The 15782-nt window shown below is 39.0% G+C and overlaps 1 long non-coding RNA gene across 1 annotated transcript in view; it reads left to right on the top strand.

Moving 5' to 3' along the window:
• Positions 1-25: 25 nt before the first annotated feature.
• The window catches only part of LOC143805699 (uncharacterized), a 95179-nt gene continuing 79422 nt past the window's right edge, over positions 26-15782 (top strand). Inside the window, exon 1 of the long non-coding RNA XR_013221307.1 lies at positions 26-159. This is a non-coding gene — a long non-coding RNA (uncharacterized LOC143805699). The remainder of the gene's footprint in view (positions 160-15782) is intronic.

Raw genomic sequence — 15782 nt, forward strand, 5'->3', positions numbered from 1 at the left:
TGATCCGTCCCTTTCATTATAGGAAAAGGCAGTGTGAAACTCATTGTGATCCTTGGATGCTGCCTGTCTGTATGAGGACAGCATCCTCTCAGCCCCCTCCCTTCTTCTTAAATACTACTGATCATCAGTTTAGGCTGCACTATATTGGAGGACAATGCTGTAAGTTTCTTTTTTTCCCCTATTTATCTGTTTATCTATAGATGTCTATAAAAGATTACTGTATAAGCTTGTCATCTGCTTGCGCCTGTCTGGTATATACATCTGTGCAGCATATGCATTCAAAATCTTTGTAATTAGGAGTGATACGCCTGTCTGTATTAATTACCGTGCATGTCTGACCTGCTGAAACTAATGTTCATAGGAGATGATTACATTTTACTGCTTGCGTACCATTGTTGACTGCTATATGTTTTGGATATTGACTCGTTTTTATGTTAAAAAAATTGATGCTTTTCTTGTATTTGTTTATTTGTTTATGCATTTATTTTTCACGTGTTTATGTATTTATTTATTTGTTTTTATTTTATTCTTTTCTATATTGTCAGAATGTTCTGCAGCACTGTAAAGATATTGTCATCACTCACACCATGCCCTCTCCCCATTGAGACTCACAATCTTCATTCTCAATTGATGTAAAGATATTGTCATCATTCACACCATGCCCTCTCCCCATTGAGACTCACTATCTCTATTCCCAATTGATGTAAAGATATTGTCATCACTCACACCATTCCTCCTCCCCATTGTGACTCACAATTTCCATTCCCAATTGATGTAAAGATATTGACATGGCTCACACCATTCCTTCTCCCCAATGTGACTCACAATCTCCATTCCCAATTGATGTAAAGATATTGTCATCACTTACATCAATCCCTTTCCCCAATATGACTCACAATCTCCATTCCAAATTGATGTAAACATATTGTCATTAATAACACCATTCCCTCTCCCCATTGTGACTCACAACTTCCTTTTCAAATTGATGTAAAGATATTGTCATCACTCACACCATTCCTCCTCCTCGTTGAGACTCATAATCTCCATTCCCAATTGATGTAAAGATATTGTCATCACTTACATCAATCCCTTTCCCCAATATGACTCACAATCTCCATTCCCAATTGATGTAACAATATTGTCATCACTCACACCATTCCCTCTCCCCATTGAGATTCACAATATCCATTCTCAATTGATGTAAACATATTGTCATCACTCACATCAATCCCTTTCCCCATTGAGACTCACAATCTCCATTCCAAATTGATGTAAAGATATTGTCATCACTCACACCATTCCTCCTCCCCATTGTGACTCACAATTTCCATTCCCAATTGATGTAAAGATATTGACATGGCTCACACCATTCCTTCTCCCCAATGTGACTCACAATCTCCATTCCCAATTGATGTAAAGATATTGTCATCACTTACATCAATCCCTTTCCCCAATATGACTCACAATCTCCATTCCAAATTGATGTAAACATATTGTCATTAATAACACCATTCCCTCTCCCCATTGTGACTCACAACTTCCTTTTCAAATTGATGTAAAGATATTGTCATCACTCACACCATTCCTCCTCCTCGTTGAGACTCATAATCTCCATTCCCAATTGATGTAAAGATATTGTCATCACTTACATCAATCCCTTTCCCCAATATGACTCACAATCTCCATTCCCAATTGATGTAACAATATTGTCATCACTCACACCATTCCCTCTCCCCATTGAGATTCACAATATCCATTCTCAATTGATGTAAACATATTGTCATCACTCACATCAATCCCTTTCCCCATTGAGACTCACAATCTCCATTCCAAATTGATGTAAAGACATTGTCATCACTCACACCATTCCCTCTCCCCATTGTGACTCACAATCTCCATTCCAAATTGATGTAAAGATATTGTCATCACTCACACCATTCCCTCTCCCCATTGTGACTCACAATCTCCATTCCAAATTGATGTAAAGACATTGTCATCACTCACACCATTCCCTCTCCCCATTGTGACTCACAATCTCCATTCCAAATTGATGTAAAGATATTGTCATCACTCACACCATTCCCTCTCCCCATTGTGACTCACAATCTCCATTCCAAATTGATGTAAAGACATTGTCATCACTCACACCATTCCCTCTCCCCATTGTGACTCACAATCTCCATTTCCAATTAATGTAAAGATATTGTCATCACTCACACCATTCCCTCTCCCCATTGTGACTCACAATCTCCATTTCCAATTAATGTAAAGATATTGTCATCACTCACACCATTCCTCCTCCTCATTGAGACTCACAATTTCCACTCTGAATTAATGTAAATATATTGCCATCACTCACACCATTCCTTCTCCCCATTGAGACTCACAATCTCCATTCCCAATTGATGTAAAGATATTGTCATCACTCACACCATTCCCTCTCCCCATTGTGACTCACAATCTCCATTTCCAATTAATGTAAAGATATTGTCATCACTCACACCATTCCTCCTCCTCATTGAGACTCACAATTTCCACTCTGAATTAATGTAAATATATTGCCATCACTCACACCATTCCTTCTCCCCATTGAGACTCACAATCTCCATTCCCAATTGATGTAAAGATATTGTCATCACTCACACCATTCCCTCTCCCCATTGTGACTCACAATCTCCATTTCCAATTAATGTAAAGATATTGTCATCACTCACACCATTCCTCCTTCCCATTGTGACTCATAATCTCAATTCCCAATTGATGTAAATATATTGTCATCACTCATACCATTCCTTCTCCCCATTGAGACTTACAATCTCATTCCCAATTAATGTAAAGATATTGTCATTGCTCACATCATTCCCTTTCCCCATTGAGACTCACAATCTACATTCCAAATTGACCCATCAGTATGATTTTTTGTTAGTGTACGTGGTGTCTATTTATCTACAGTGACAAACGAGTTAAGGTATCTCCGCTCTCGCCGACCCATGTGCTTTCATCTGGGTGCCCTAGTGACCTTCGGCAACTAGTAATGAGAATGGGCAGAGAGGGAGAGAACAATTGATGGACAGCTTTTCATCCTCAAACATGATTTTATCCTCTAATGGGACCACAGGGAGGAATTGTGAGTTAGGTCCCATAGTCTATATGTAATTATTTGTAGACCGCACAATATCATCATCTGTGTCTTGGACTGTAGAGTATTTGGATCATTATTACAGCAATTACTCTCTGTGGTGTCAGTGATGCTTCTATTAACCGATCTGTGGCTAGAAGCTCATTAACTCCAGTTACTAAAGACTCATAAAACCTTCCCTTGTTGGAAGCCTACCGTGCTTTAACCCCCAGTAACCCTTTGAAACCTATCACTCAGTGCACAAACCTCAGTAACCCTTTATCCCCTAGCCATTAGTTGCAGAAAGCTAGTTTACCAGCAGGAGATTCAATGATCTTACGAGAATGTGGAAGCTGCTAAATCTACATACATAACATATTTAGACTACAAGATTGGCGAAACAGTGAGGGAAATAGATTTCCAAAGGTTGACTATGTAATATAGGAAGAAACCTATATTGATAAACAGTGGTCTGCATAATGAAACAAAGGGAAAGGAAACTCCAAACATCGATAAGTGGATATCGCAAAGGTTGTCTTAGCGGGTATGAAAGAAAGCATTATTTATAAAGCGAGGCGAAGAATGCAGGTTTTCTTGATGTTGGCGCCAATGCACAAACCCTTGCTGCATTAATGTAGCCTTGCCTGGCTTAACTCTCTCAACCGCTTTCACACAAAGTGGTGATCAGTGAACTGATTGTTTCCTGGCCGGATGGACTGTGGGTGGTGGAGAGAAATACAGGATGACATTTGCAGGGGTGTTTGGCATCCGAGATAAAGAATGTAAAAATTTACTCTCTCTATATCTCTGGGTGACATTCATTTATCAGCCATAGAAGGACAAACACGACTGTATCCTGCTCAATGCAATTACCAGGAATGCAAATATCACTTTCATTTATTTATAGTTCTAACTTTCGGATCAGACATTTAAATGAAGATCTCATTGCAAAGCGTTTTTTTTTAGATGTTGCAGATTTGTACAACTCGCCTTTTTCCCCAGCTTATAACTGAAGCACATTCTGCACCAGGCTTTCAGTGAAGGCAGATAGGACAGGAGGGGGGAGCGAGTTGCAAATGTTATCCCTACCAGAATTAGACCTGATTCGGCCACCCACCTGCTATTTCTAATTGGGTGTGCAAGCCACTAGGATGTATTTATTTGCCAGCAATATACCTTTGCATGCCATAGGTTTATTTTTAATGGAGCTTGCTGCAGGATTGAGGCAGAATTGTGTGCTCCAGCCCACAGCCCACTCATTGATAATGTGAGTCCCTGTCAGAGAATGTTGCTATTGAATCACAGGAAGCTGCACTCAGGCACTAAGCTTCAGCTGCTTGTAAGAAGGCAAACCTTAATGTCTGTGTTTCCTTTACCGAAGGTCCCTCATATAAGACTGCTATATATTTTTTTTATACATTGATGACAATCACTTGTCCAGCCTCTTAAGTATAAAAACCTATACCTCTATTCTAATTAACCCCTTAATGGCCAGATGTATATTTGTTTTTGCAGTTTTATTTTTTGCTCCCCTTTTTCCTAGAGCCATAACTTTTTTTTATTATTTTTTGGTCAAAATAGCCATGTGAGGGCTTGCTTTTTGCGGGACGAGTTGTACTTTTGAACTACACCATTGGTTTTAACATATTGTGTACTGAAAAAAGAGAAAAAAAATTCCAAATCCGGTGAAATTGCAAAAATAGTGAAATCCCACAGTTTTTTTTTTCCCATGTTCATTAAATTCCAAAATTGACCTGCCATTATGATTCTCCAGGTCATTACAAGTCCATAGACACCAAATATGCCTATGTTATTTTTTATCTAAGTGGTGAATTTTTTTTATAAAGTTTGTTATAAAAAAAAAAAATTGCTCCATTTTCCGATACCCGTAGCGTCTCCATTTTTCGTGATATGGGGTTAAGTGAGGGCTTATTCTTTGCGCGCCGAGCTAACATTTTTAATTATAATATATTGGTGCAGATACGATCTTTTGATCGCCCATTACTGCATTTTAATGCAATGTTGTGGCGACCAAAAAAATATAATTCTGGCGTTTTGACTTTTTTTCTCGTTATGCCGTTTAACGATCAAGTTAATTCTTTTTTTAAATTGATAGCTCAGATGATTCTGAATGCAGCGTTATCAAATATGTGTATATTTTTTTTTCTCATTTTATTTTGAATGGGGTGATTTAAACTTATTTTTTTAATTTTTTATAATATTTTTACAAACTTCTTTTGCATGCTTCAATAGTCTTCATAGGAGACGAGAAGCTGCAGTACTTTAATCAGCTCTGCTACATATAGGCGATGATTAGATCGCTTGTATGTAGCAGAAATTCTCACTTGCTATGAGCACCATCCACTGGGCGGAGCTCATAGCAATCTGGGTATGACAACTATAGAGGTCTGCTGGAGACCTCTGGTTGTCATTCCAACCCATTGGTGACCCGCGATCACTTGACCGGGTCACCATTGGGCAGGATTTCCGATGTACCTCCCAGAAACGCGAGCTGAATGACGCTGTCAGAGATTGACAGAGGCATTTAACTAGTTAACAGCTGCGGGTGGATCGCGATTCCACCCACGGCTTTTGTGGGCACATGTCAGCTGTATATATCAGCTGACATGTGCTCTGTAAGGTGCAGCTCAGCGCCGGACCTTGCACCAAAAAGGGGGAATCCGACATCGGCATACTCTTACACCCAATGTCGGAAAGAGGTTAATATCAAAAGTTACACATTTATGCATCTATTTTAAAATAATTAAACAACCTCTCGATACTGCGTAAAAAAAAGTTTGGTCTTATGTGAATTTAGCACAGTGTAATTTTTATCAATAGTATTGTCATATTAAAATTATCCACTTTTTATTAGAGTATGGTTTTAAGAACTCAGAATCTGCCAAAACTGTCAGTCACAACTGTCCCAGATATGTTCATCTATGCTTTCTGTACCAGGACTCCCACACATTTCAGTTTCTTCAGGTCAATGTCAATACAGTGTTCACAAAATGCCTGAGTTTCATAATGGCTTCTAGTAAAGTTTTGCTTAAACCTGTCCTGAAGCATTCATTCAGGGGCAAAACTAGAATTCACAAGGTCTCATAGCAAAATGAGATTGACCACCCATAATCTAGTGAAAGAGTATCTACTGTTATTTAAAATGCATGGATAATAGAGTGAATTGATTTTCTGCTAAATTAATTTCATATATTTAGAATTTAATAATAATAATCATTTTAATTTATATAGCACCAACATATTCCGCAGTGCTTTACAAATTATAGAGGGGATTTGTACAGACAATAGACATTACAGCGTAACAATCCCTGCTCGCAAGCTTACAATCTATAGGAAAAAGGGATAAATATAAATATAATTTGGCCTGCACTCTAAATTTAGATCGGGGTGCTGGTGAGACAGACCGTAAGGTCTAGTATCAGTATTATTGAAATCCACCGCACTCCCTGTGCGGAATATCTTAGAAACAAAAGGATTTTTTGAAACTTGCTAATTTATTCAAGTGAAAAACAGAAAATCAAATGTGACAGATCAAATAGTAGGCAGTACAAGCGACTCAGTGATTTGATGTTTCGACCCTCCCGGGTCTTACTCTAAAGTCGCACTTAATCCAGGATTTATGAGTGGCTCTTATGGTAACGAGGATGTTGTCCCTGTAGTGTCAAGGGGCAGGTACAGGCATGCCTTCACACAGGACGCAGGAGCGCTATCCCCCATCCACTAAGGGTATTAAGCCTACATGTCCACCAGCAAGACGCAGAGGCGCCGCTGTTACCCCTCTACAAGGCTTTATCCAGAACTGGCAAATCCATTAAACCACATACAACTTACCAGCAATTTCAGGCTGATACATTGGCACCTGCAAAAAAGGTTGTCTCCAGTGACATACCAACTTTCTATTTGAATCGCATATGCAAACAACAGCAAGACGCTGATACACGGCTGCTATTCCTCAGCAAGGTCATACTCAGAGAAAAATCAACTATTAGGTCATACTTGGTATCAAAAAGACTGTACCTGCCCCTTGATCACTGAGTCGCTTGTACTGCCTACTATTTGATCTGTCACATTTGATTTTCTGTTTTTCACTTGAATAAATTAGCAAGTTTCAAAAAATCCTTTTGTTTCTAAGATATTCCACACAGGGAGTGCGGTGGATTTCAATAATACATATAGGAAAAAGGGAGACATGAGAGGTGGATGGTAACAATTGCTTTCGTTGTTCGGACCAGCCATAGTGTAAGAATCGGGTGTTCATGTAAAGCTGCATGAACCGGCTAACAGCCTAAGTATGTAACAGTACAGACACAGAGGGCTATTAACTGCATGAAGTATATGAGAACATGATGTGAGGAACCTGATTATGTTTTTTTTTTTTTTTGTTTTGTTTTTTTTGAATGGGCCACACAGGGATAGTTAGGTTAATGCATTGAGGCGGTAGGCCAGTCTGAACAAATGCGTTTTTAGGCCACGCTTAAAACTGTGGGGATTAATCATATTAACCTAGGTAGTGCATTCCAAAGAGTCGGCACAGCACGTGTAAAGTCTTGGAGATGGGAGTGGGAGGTTCTGATTATTGAGGATGCTAACCTGAGGTCATTAGTGGAGCGGAGGGCATGGGTAGGGTGGTAGACTGAGACCAGAGAGGAGATGTAGGGTGGTGCTGAGCCATGGAGTGCTTTGTGGATGAGGGTAATAATTTTGTACTGGATTCTGGAGTGGATGGGTAACCAGTGTAATGACTGGCACAAGGTAGAGGCATCAGTGTAATGGTTGGTGAGGAATATAATCCTGGCAGCAGCATTCAGGACAGATGGGAGCGGGGAGAGTTTGGTAAGAGGGAGGCCGATTAAGAGAGAGTTATAATAGTCAAGACGAGAATGAATGAGTGAAACAGTAGTTTTTGCAGTGTCGAAAGTAAGAAAAGGGTGAATTCTAGAAATGTTTTTGTGATGCAGATATGAAGAGCGAGCCAATGATCGGATGTGGGGGGTGAATGAAAGCTCGGAATCAAGGATGACCCCAAGGCAGCGGGCATGTTGTTTGGGAGTAATGGTGGAACCACACATGGAGATGGCAATGTCAGGCAAAGGTATGTTAGTACAGGGAGAGAACAAGAGGAGTTCAATTCTTCACAGGTTCAGTTTCAGATAGAGGGAGGACATGAAAATAGCATTCATTTTAAACATGGAGATGGAAGTGGATGTAAAACCTGTGTTGCTGAGGATCCAAAATACAATAGTAGACCAGATGTGGTATTGATGCAGTTTTATTTGTCAGCGCATTTCGAAGTGATCCCACCTCTCGTTTGTGCTGATGAGGTATGATCACCTCAAAATAAGTTGACAAATAAAACTGCATCCATATTGCATCTTGTCTACTATTGTATTTTGGATCCTCAGCAGTGCGGATTGCTTATCCACTTCCAGTTCCAAGTTTGAATACTATCTGTTTTGGTCGATCTGTAGCAGCCATCTTTGCTTAAAAGCAAGCAATGGAGTTGTGACTTTCACAACCTCACCAGATGAACAAATCCCATTTTACTCTTTTCTTAGTATTTCGGATAAGACCCTATTATGCTTTTTGTCATTCCACTTTTTTATATAGACATGCAACATTCATTCTACACATTGCAGAAGCTTGATTTCTCTAGAGAAGGCTCAATTGACCTTGGGTTTGACAGGTCAAACTTTCCTATAACTTACAGCTATTCTATCACATTGTATTGCATAGCCAATCAAGAGGAGCTTTTAAAGGCCGATTAAAAGCAGAGGCATGAAATGCAGCAGCTATTTAGTGTTGAATATGAATTGTCAATTGTGAGAGGATGTCACAGTTCACAACTTCGCAATAGAAGTAGGAAGAGAAAGTCATAAAATAATGAAGAGATATTACAGATGATGTGTAGCAGTACAGCAGTGAAGAGCAGTTGCCATCCATTAACCCATAGCCATATATATTGAGATACATTTTGAAATTACTAAAGCTGTGTTGATTTGAAGAGCTTAAAATTGAGTTGGCTACAGTCCTGTGAGACCTCAGAGTGTAAGACACGTGTTTTCAGCATAATTGAAGTACTTGCAATTTTGCACAAAGCAATTTGACACATATCAGATTTAAACAAAAAATAAAGCTGGTGAATTTGGATTTTAAAGAAATTGCTCATCTCTAATGTATAATAGTGCTTTATATTGTATCAGAGAACCCTCATCTTATTGCTGCATTGTAGGAAACAATCAATATATTAATTGTAATGTAACTGACCCTGTTCTAGACCTGTCTGCCTCCACTCTCAGATGGTCCACTCTGACCATGAGTGCAGTAACTGACAGTGGGGGAAGTAGAGGTAAAATCTGTGCTGCCTAGCACCCTCACAGCCCATCTCATTAGTGCTTATTTGAGAGTGATCTTAGATCCACATATGCTACCAGTTAAAGCACCTTGTAGAGTTTCCTCCTACTTAGTAGTGTGATCGTGCCCCAGTCAATTAGTTACATGTTTTCGACATGTAAAATATGTCTTGCAGACTTACAAATATCTGTAGGCAGTCAGGAGTAGTGGTGAGCGAACTTGTTTAGAAAATGTTTGCCAATCTCAAATTCGGAACAGATGTTGAACATTCGGATTTGTGTTTGGATTCCTGAGCTTTTTTCCCCAAAATTAGCAAAAGTCGGCCAAAGTTCGATAAATGACCAAGTTCTTTATAGGCTCTTTCAGACGTCAGTGTTTCCGGCAGCAGCACGGGATACAAAAGTGCACACTGATAACACACGAATCACATCCCTGTGTTATTAGTGTGATATACCGGTGCCTGGAAATCAGCAGTGCTGTTCATGCTGTTCCTCAGTGCAGGATGCAGAAGAAGACAGCTCACATTAATGTCCCCTGCTCAAGCTGCTATCAGCGCTAGCAAGAGACAATGTTGAAAGTTGCAGTGAACTGCTATCAGTGAGAGCAGGTGGTGACTGATGTGAGTATACATCAACCGCCACCTATGCTATAAATAAATAAATGTAAAAAAAAATGGCATGGGGTTCCCCTGTATTTTTTTTTGATAACCAACCAGGCAAAGCTGATAGCTGCGGGCTACAATCCTCATCTGTCAGTGTTAACAAGGCTGGTTATCAAGAAAAAAGCGGTCCCCACACCATATTTGTTAATTATTTAAATAAATTATTTTAAAAAACGGTGTGGGATTCCCCCATATTTGACAAACAGCCAAGCTAAAACAGTCAGCTGGGGACTGGTATTCTCAGGCTGGTATGGGGCCATAGATATTGGCCCTCCCCAGCCTAAAAATAGCAGCCTGCAGCTGTCCCAGAGAAAGCGCATATAATAGATGCACCAGTTATAGTGCTTTGCCCGTCTCTTCCCACTTATCTTGTGGCGGTGGCAAGTGGGGTTCATATTTGTAGGGTTGAGGCAACTTTTATATTTTATTGTATTTTTCTGCCTGTGCTAGTGGTGTTCTCACTGAGATCACTGCAGTTAAGCGGTGCAGATGGGAATGCAGCCTCAGTTACCGCCAGAAACCTTGATGTTGTCACCGCTAATCACTGATGCTGCGCTCGCAGCAGCTCATTCCTTACTGGTCCTCAGGCTTGACAGTCGCACCTTGGCATCATCCAGGTTGAATTGTTTATCCCCAGACATGGATTACTGTGTGGGGCAGAACGACGGACAGGTGAGGGATATGGTTATTTTTTTATTTTTGTTTTATTACAGGAGACCATGGCTTCAGTGGAGTGGGTGATGATGTCAGTATGATTTAATTTAGATTTAATAAAGAAGTCTATGCCATTCTTTCAATTTAAGGACTTTATTCTGGCTGTGTGTTTATTTACAATTACAATATAACTATAGGATTAGTATTGGATAGGCATCTTATAGATGCTTCCCCGTTGCTAAGCCGTGGGCTTGATGTCACCTGACAATACAAATATGACATCAAGCCCACAAGCAATCACCACAGGGCAAGTGGGAAGAGCCAGGTAAAGGGCCATAATTGGTGCCTCTAATAGATGCGCCTTTTCTGTTGCAGCTGCCGGCTGCTATTTTGTAGGCTGGAGGGAGAAATATCAATGGCCCCTTACTTGCCTGAGAATAGCATCCCCCAGCTGTCAGCTTTAGCTTGACTGGTTGTCAAAAATGGGGTGGACCCCATGCCATTTTTTTAAGTTATTTATCCAAATAATTAAAAATACTGCATGGGGACCCCTCTATTCTTGATAACCAGCCTTGCTGAAACTGACTGATGAGCGTTGCAGCCTGCAGGTGTCAGTTTTGCCTGACTGGTTATCAAAAATACAAGGGAATCCTTCTCGATTATTTAAATTATTTATTTATAGAGCAATTGATGAGTCAATTTATGCCAATTTTCCTTGTGTCTGACACAAATTTTAGAGGTTTTGGCAATTTTTTGCCCCCCCTGAAGGTGTTGTCTATGCGTTGGTTTTGCCACCCATTGAAGTCATTGGGGTTCGGGTATGTTCATCGATCCGTTCGGCAAACATCAGGACGTTCGACGATCCGAACTAAACCTTGAAATGTTCGCTAATCTCTCGTTAGGAAATCAATGTCAGGACAAGATTAGCAGCTAATATGGCTAAAAATCAATCTAATCTTTCCTTTTATACCTGATCTTCTGAATTCTGACACAGCTTTTAATCCAACTACTTGTTTCGAACCAACCCTTGGACACTTTGTTGGATTTTACCCTGAACTATTTGACAATATTCAAATTTGCTAAATTGTGCAGATTTTGCAGTAAAACAGGGAAACTGATGAAAAATGTGTTCTGCTCTGGGCCTTTAAAGTCCCCATAGCATAATAAACAAAGGACGTTAGCTAAAAATAATAAAAAATACTCACTTCATTGCTCATCTGTACCACCATCCCCGTTGTCTGCCGTCTGGTCTTCCATACATCTTCTTTTCCCCTTTTCCAATTAAGCTCATCCTTTTCAGCCTCTTTACTCCAGATTCTGGCTTTAAGCTTGAGTAGGCCTCAGATTTTACTGAACTCCATGTCATAACTTGGGTGATGTGCACTGTAACAATGTGATGTTAGGGAATTGTTGAGCTGGAAGCCAGAGCCTTGAGTGAAGAGTCCAAGAAGGATGTGTTTGTTGGGTAAAGGGAAAATGAACAGGCTTTTAGCACCTGATGGTTAGACAGATGAGCAGAAAGGTGAGCATTATTTATTTATTTTAACCTTTTGCCTGGCTTGGCTGCCATTTTGCTGAATTCGTGAGTAACGAAGTATAAAAAACAACCTTATGTTGGATAATATAACATTTTTAAAAATTAGAAAACAATTTAATTCCACTTAAATAAAATTGATCATTGCTATAATTTTGCCATTGTCCTTGCCTAACTTGGACTGACCCAGCTTGTTGAAAATTCTACTTCCAACTTGCTCTACCAGCCAGCAGCTATTCCATGAATGCTATACAGGTGCCTTGCAGTTAAAACTAGTTAGATAATGGCATACCTTGGAATTGTCACCCTTTTCAGTATTTTTTCAGCAAGCCTAGAACAGACTACAGTACTTTTGCAAGCAGAAATACAAGCGCTCTGATGAAGAGACATAACTTTAAGCTTCATGTCCAAATATAAAATCTGTAGAAACCCCCTAATATGTGCCATTTAAGTGCCTAGTTTTATCTAATTTGGCAGAGAAACCTTTGAATCCCTCAAGCACCAGAGCTAGATGTTGCTCCTACATCTACACCCACTATATCTGTAGCCCTGTTTGACCCCATAAAATTCAATAAAACCATTCAATTTCCAGTTGGATCCTTTGAAAATGGATTTCTTACAATAAAATTGCTTCCATTATTACCAGAAGCTATGAGGCTAGTGTATACCAGCCCACTCAACCAGAAACGGTTATTTTACTTTGTTATTGACTGTAGGCACAGGACCAGAATTTCTTTTGGCTGTATGTATCTATGATTGACAGCTGGAATTTTAAAATATAACTCATATCATCCAATCTTATTGTTATGGGGACATAAGAATCTTTATAATGCAATATTGAAGTAATATAGAAAAGATTATAATGATGGTGGCGTAATAGACAGATGGCTGGAGATGGGTATTTTTTTCTATTGCACTTTAAAACTGTGCAAGCAAATGCACATAACAAACCAAACAAATTCTACCACAAGCCTGGCCATCCAAACATTTGCCTTTAAGCTTTAGTTGAGTTGCCAACATTTATATCTATTATAGTTTATGAAATAAGTATGTATGGTTTCAAACAAATGGGACCACGAAAAGATCAAAGCCTTTGTATTATGTTACTTCTTCTGATGAGAATGCAGCTTTCCCTCTGAGCACATTACTGTACACTGGTGCTGGGAACATTGCATTCCTATATCCTCGTCCCAAAGGGAACTAGCTCATAAAATTGCACAGGCGAGGATAATGGAGGATGGGCAGTAATCCATATTCTGACAATCACTACAAAGAGCATACTTCCTATTACCTGTTATGCCACGTTCACACGTTCAGTATTTGATAAGTATTTTACATCAGTATTTGTAAGCCAAAAACTGGGACAATCTGAGGAAAAGTATAATAGAAATATGTCACTTCTTCTGCATTTTTCATCAACTCCTGGTTTTGACTTACAAATAGAGTTGAGCGAATTTGTTCGGACTCGGGTCTGAATACAATCGGCAGCAAATATTGTTTTTGCAATATTCGGCAAATACTGCAGAATATCATTAAACTCTATGGGAGTAGAAATTACAGAATATGTTCAGAACCGATCATGAAACAAATTCGGCACGAATAGGGTACCAATATAGCACGAATATGGCAAATTCAGTTTCGGCAATCAAATCCGAACAAACTCACTCAACTCCTCTTACAAATCTGATGTAAAATACTGACCACATACTGAACGTGTGAATGTGACCTCAGACTGCTATATGTGGGAATACCCAGACTCTGACATGTGTAAATAGTATAGAATATGGGCTTTACTAAAGTCAATTATCTTGTTTTTCTTTTGCTATCCCCTTTCCCTTGGAAGTGTGCTATTTTTTTCTTGACCCCTTGCTTCTCTATGGCATGGATGAGGGTCAAATGTTCTTTGGAGCTCACACACATTTCAATACTCTGGAAGTAAATGGACAAGTCTATCAAAATTTGATTCTGGTAGGTTAGTTCGAATGCAAACAGCAAATTGGATTTGATCCCCAAAATTTCATTTCAAGACAATAATTGTAGAGAAAGGGGTTCAAAAAATAAATCTTTCTGATCACTTTTTATCTCCAGTGTTGTCACTTTTCCTTTCCTGTGTTGCCACTTTCACCCAAGTTCTAGTCCCCAGTGCCAATCTTGCATACACGTGTTCAATTTTTCAGCTGTTCCATTTTGGTGCTAAGGTCAATCACAGGCCTCAGATCAGAATGGAGAGATGGTAGAAAACAAAGAGTGTCAAAGAGGACAAAAAGTGGCAGCGGCAGCGGAGTTAGGTAGTGGAGGATGAATGAGAACAGATGAGGAAAGATGAGTATGAACATTAGTTTATCTTTATTTTAACCCTTTCCTACATCTGAATGGCTTCAATTTTACTAGATTCATGCAAATCAAATCTCAAATTGATTTTCTCACCTCTAATTGCAGATTTGTGTGATTCGGCACATAGACCATCAAAAATCCATTAAAAGCAAGTGGATCCTTAATGAAATGTTAAAAAACTGACACATTTCTGTAGCAGCAAATGCCCTTGATCATAGTAGGGACAAAAAAATAATGATTGGAGTCTCCTTTTAAACATGTTGGAGATGATTACATGAATGAATGAATAAAGGACCAATAAAAAAAGCTACATATGTGTATTGATTAAAGACAATCAATCAATTTTCTTTAATCAATACACTCATGTTGCCTTTTTTATTGGTCAATTATTCATTCATTCATTCATTCATTCATGTGATTAGCTCCCGAGTGTTTAAAATAAGACTCTCATGATTATTTTCGGAATACTATAATTAAGGCTGTGTGTTGCTCCACAAATGCTTCCGTTTTTAACATTTCCTAAATGGATCCACTTGGATTTAATGGATTTTGAAGAAAGGATTCTTCACTTTACCAGATGGCCGTGCTGAACACTTCCTCTTTTAGGCTATGTTCACACGTTGCGTTTGTGCTGCTTTTTTTTTTTTTCGCAAAGTTTAAGCTGTGTTTAAGGTGCTTACGAAAAGCAAATTTTGTTAGTTTTTGAGTTTTTGCTGCATTTTTTCTTAGTTTTTGCTGTGTGTTTATTGCTGCATTTTTGTCAGGGTATATTTGTTTCTTGTACATGCTGATATAGTTCAGTGCATAGAAGTATAACCTGATTCAACTTCCTCAAGTTTTGGCACCAAAAATGCAGCAAAACCTTATACCTGAATTTTTTGCAGTTTTTTTGCAGCATTTTTTGCACTATCCGTTGCTTTCAATGGGTGAAAAACGCTGAAAAAACACTGAAAGAAGTGACATGCTGTAATTGCAAAAACACAGCTCTTTGACAAAATAGTCAGAAAAAAGGTGTGTCCATAAAATGTCTGAAATCTTATAGACTGCTGGTACTGTAAAATGCAGCTGAAAATTTGCATTAAAAAAATTCTGCAAAATAAAAACACTGC

The sequence above is a fragment of the Ranitomeya variabilis genome, chromosome 2, assembly GCF_051348905.1.
Source record: "Ranitomeya variabilis isolate aRanVar5 chromosome 2, aRanVar5.hap1, whole genome shotgun sequence".
Lineage (NCBI taxonomy): Eukaryota > Metazoa > Chordata > Amphibia > Anura > Dendrobatidae > Ranitomeya > Ranitomeya variabilis.